The sequence below is a fragment of the Osmerus eperlanus genome, unplaced genomic scaffold, assembly GCF_963692335.1.
Source record: "Osmerus eperlanus unplaced genomic scaffold, fOsmEpe2.1 SCAFFOLD_342, whole genome shotgun sequence".
NCBI lineage: Eukaryota > Metazoa > Chordata > Actinopteri > Osmeriformes > Osmeridae > Osmerus > Osmerus eperlanus.
In genome coordinates this window covers 5001-10000 of record NW_026911090.1, presented here as the reverse complement: position 1 = coordinate 10000, position 5000 = coordinate 5001, and positions in this window count along the sequence as shown.

Sequence of the window (5000 nt, the reverse complement as noted above, 5' to 3'; positions counted from 1 at the left end):
ACTTATAACGCGCACGTGCGCGTGCGCGAAACCGGAAGCGAAAGAAAACTTCAAACGGAGCTACAACCGTGAACGGAGCTGAAACCGGCGAAAAATTTCAACGCACGCCGTCGCGCCCTACTCCAACTTAAATAACAAAACTGTCCCTATCGGAATCGGTTGGATAAAACGGAAACGGGAAGCGAAAGAAAACGTTAAACGTCTACACCGAAATGGCCATAGTCAGTTCCAATGAAAAAACAACTCTCACGTGTGTGCCCCACTCTAAAGCAGTGTATAAAACTATCCCCAGCGAAATCAGAGCTACACAACGAAAACGGAAAGCCAAACAAAACTTTAAACAGAGCTACCGAATTGGATATCATCAATCCTGGGAAAATAACCACACACACACCGCTGCCCCCCGTCCCAACTTGAATTTAGAAACCGTCCCCAGCGAAATCCCACGTTCGGGCGAATAACTGTGAATTTTAAGCCCCCGTTTCTCTCAAGCTGGAAACGTGCATTCAAAGCTGGGAAAAGGTGCTCATTGACAGGCATCTCCACTTCGGGACCTCGTAGCACCTTCACCCGGGTGGCGTTGGAAAGGTCTGGGCGAGGGGGACACGGGGAGGTCAGGCTCGCCACGCGCACGCGCTTCCCCGCGAAACGGGAGCCCAGACAAAACTTTAAACGGACCCACCGAGCTGGGGACGGCTTTTTCCGGGGAGATAACCGCGCACACCGCTGCCCCCCGTCCCAACTTGAATTTAGAAACCGTCCCCAGCGAAATCCCACGTTCGGGCGAATAACTGTGAATTTTAAGCCCCCGTTTCTCTCAAGCTGGAAACGTGCATTCAAAGCTGGGAAAAGGTGCTCATTGACAGGCATCTCCACTTCGGGACCACGTAGCACCTTCACCCGGGTGGCGTTGGAAAGGTCTGGGCGAGGGGGACACGGGGAGGTCAGGCTCGCCACGCGCACGCGCTTCCCCGCGAAACGGGAGCCCAAACAAAACTTTAAACGGACCCACCGAGCTGGGGACGGCTTTTTCCGGGAAGATAACCGCGCACACCGCTGCCCCCCGTCCCAACTTGAATTTAGAAACCGTCCCCAGCGAAATCCCACGTTCGGGCGCAAAACTGCACGTTTGGAGCCACATTTTGTCTGAAGCTGGAAACCTGCATTCAAAGCTGGGAAAAGGTGCTCATTGACAGGCATCTCCACTTCGGGACCTCGTAGCACCTTCACCCGGGTGGCGTTGGAAAGGTCTGGGCGAGGGGGACACGGGGAGGTCAGGCTCGCCACGCGCACGCGCTTCCCCGCGAAACGGGAGCCCAGACAAAACTTTAAACGGACCCACCGAGCTGGGGACGGCTTTTTCCGGGGAGATAACCGCGCACACCGCTGCCCCCCGTCCCAACTTGAATTTAGAAACCGTCCCCAGCGAAATCCCACGTTCGGGCGAATAACTGTGAATTTTAAGCCCCCGTTTCTCTCAAGCTGGAAACGTGCATTCAAAGCTGGGAAAAGGTGCTCATTGACAGGCATCTCCACTTCGGGACCACGTAGCACCTTCACCCGGGTGGCGTTGGAAAGGTCTGGGCGAGGGGGACACGGGGAGGTCAGGCTCGCCACGCGCACGCGCTTCCCCGCGAAACGGGAGCCCAAACAAAACTTTAAACGGACCCACCGAGCTGGGGACGGCTTTTTCCGGGAAGATAACCGCGCACACCGCTGCCCCCCGTCCCAACTTGAATTTAGAAACCGTCCCCAGCGAAATCCCACGTTCGGGCGCAAAACTGCACGTTTGGAGCCACATTTTGTCTGAAGCTGGAAACCTGCATTCAAAGCTGGGAAAAGGTGCTCATTGACAGGCATCTCCACTTCGGGACCTCGTAGCACCTTCACCCGGGTGGCGTTGGAAAGGTCTGGGCGAGGGGGACACGGGGAGGTCAGGCTCGCCACGCGCACGCGCTTCCCCGCGAAACGGGAGCCCAGACAAAACTTTAAACGGACCCACCGAGCTGGGGACGGCTTTTTCCGGGGAGATAACCGCGCACACCGCTGCCCCCCGTCCCAACTTGAATTTAGAAACCGTCCCCAGCGAAATCCCACGTTCGGGCGCAAAACTGCACGTTTGGAGCCACATTTTGTCTGAAGCTGGAAACCTGCATTCAAAGCTGGGAAAAGGTGCTCATTGACAGGCATCTCCACTTCGGGACCTCGTAGCACCTTCACCCGGGTGGCGTTGGAAAGGTCTGGGCGAGGGGGACACGGGGAGGTCAGGCTCGCCACGCGCACGCGCTTCCCCGCGAAACGGGAGCCCAAACAAAACTTTAAACAGAGCTACCGAATTGGGGATCATCAATCCTGGGAAAATAACCACACACACCGCTGCCCCCCGTGCCAACTTGAATTTAGAAACCGTCCCCAGCGAAATCCCACGTTCGGGCGCAAAACTGCACGTTTGGAGCCACATTTTGTCTGAAGCTGGAAACGTGCATTCAAAGCTGGGAAAAGGTGCTCATTGACAGGCATCTCCACTTCGGGACCTCGTAGCACCTTCACCCGGGTGGCGTTGGAAAGGTCTGGGCGAGGGGGACACGGGGAGGTCAGGCTCGCCACGCGCACGCGCTTCCCCGCGAAACGGGAGCCCAAACAAAACTTTAAACGGACCCACCGAGCTGGGGACGGCTTTTTCCGGGAAGATAACCGCGCACACCGCTGCCCCCCGTCCCAACTTGAATTTAGAAACCGTCCCCAGCGAAATCCCACGTTCGGGCGCAAAACTGCACGTTTGGAGCCACATTTTGTCTGAAGCTGGAAACCTGCATTCAAAGCTGGGAAAAGGTGCTCATTGACAGGCATCTCCACTTCGGGACCTCGTAGCACCTTCACCCGGGTGGCGTTGGAAAGGTCTGGGCGAGGGGGACACGGGGAGGTCAGGCTCGCCACGCGCACGCGCTTCCCCGCGAAACGGGAGCCCAGACAAAACTTTAAACGGACCCACCGAGCTGGGGACGGCTTTTTCCGGGGAGATAACCGCGCACACCGCTGCCCCCCGTCCCAACTTGAATTTAGAAACCGTCCCCAGCGAAATCCCACGTTCGGGCGAATAACTGTGAATTTTAAGCCCCCGTTTCTCTCAAGCTGGAAACGTGCATTCAAAGCTGGGAAAAGGTGCTCATTGACAGGCATCTCCACTTCGGGACCACGTAGCACCTTCACCCGGGTGGCGTTGGAAAGGTCTGGGCGAGGGGGACACGGGGAGGTCAGGCTCGCCACGCGCACGCGCTTCCCCGCGAAACGGGAGCCCAAACAAAACTTTAAACGGACCCACCGAGCTGGGGACGGCTTTTTCCGGGAAGATAACCGCGCACACCGCTGCCCCCCGTCCCAACTTGAATTTAGAAACCGTCCCCAGCGAAATCCCACGTTCGGGCGCAAAACTGCACGTTTGGAGCCACATTTTGTCTGAAGCTGGAAACCTGCATTCAAAGCTGGGAAAAGGTGCTCATTGACAGGCATCTCCACTTCGGGACCTCGTAGCACCTTCACCCGGGTGGCGTTGGAAAGGTCTGGGCGAGGGGGACACGGGGAGGTCAGGCTCGCCACGCGCACGCGCTTCCCCGCGAAACGGGAGCCCAGACAAAACTTTAAACGGACCCACCGAGCTGGGGACGGCTTTTTCCGGGGAGATAACCGCGCACACCGCTGCCCCCCGTCCCAACTTGAATTTAGAAACCGTCCCCAGCGAAATCCCACGTTCGGGCGCAAAACTGCACGTTTGGAGCCACATTTTGTCTGAAGCTGGAAACCTGCATTCAAAGCTGGGAAAAGGTGCTCATTGACAGGCATCTCCACTTCGGGACCTCGTAGCACCTTCACCCGGGTGGCGTTGGAAAGGTCTGGGCGAGGGGAACACGGGGAGGTCAGGCTCGCCACGCGCACGCGCTTCCCCGCGAAACGGGAGCCCAGACAAAACTTTAAACGGACCCACCGAATTGGGGATCATCAATCCTGGGAAAATAACCACACACACCGCTGCCCCCCGTCCCAACTTGAATTTAGAAACCGTCCCCAGCGAAATCCCACGTTCGGGCGCAAAACTGCACGTTTGGAGCCACATTTTGTCTGAAGCTGGAAACCTGCATTCAAAGCTGGGAAAAGGTGCTCATTGACAGGCATCTCCACTTCGGGACCTCGTAGCACCTTCACCCGGGTGGCGTTGGAAAGGTCTGGGCGAGGGGAACACGGGGAGGTCAGGCTCGCCACGCGCACGCGCTTCCCCGCGAAACGGGAGCCCAGACAAAACTTTAAACGGACCCACCGAATTGGGGATCATCAATCCTGGGAAAATAACCACACACACCGCTGCCCCCCGTCCCAACTTGAATTTAGAAACCGTCCCCAGCGAAATCCCACGTTCGGGCGCAAAACTGCACGTTTGGAGCCACATTTTGTCTGAAGCTGGAAACCTGCATTCAAAGCTGGGAAAAGGTGCTCATTGACAGGCATCTCCACTTCGGGACCTCGTAGCACCTTCACCCGGGTGGCGTTGGAAAGGTCTGGGCGAGGGGAACACGGGGAGGTCAGGCTCGCCACGCGCACGCGCTTCCCCGCGAAACGGGAGCCCAGACAAAACTTTAAACGGACCCACCGAGCTGGGGACGGCTTTTTCCGGGAAGATAACCACGCACACCGCTGCCCCCCGTCCCAACTTGAATTTAGAAACCGTCCCCAGCGAAATCCCACGTTCGGGCGCAAAACTGCACGTTTGGAGCCACATTTTGTCTGAAGCTGGAAACGTGCATTCAAAGCTGGGAAAAGGTGCTCATTGACAGGCATCTCCACTTCGGGACCTCGTAGCACCTTCACCCGGGTGGCGTTGGAAAGGTCTGGGCGAGGGGGACACGGGGAGGTCAGGCTCGCCACGCGCACGCGCTTCCCCGCGAAACGGGAGCCCAAACAAAACTTTAAACAGAGCTACCGAATTGGGGATCATCAATCCTGGGAAA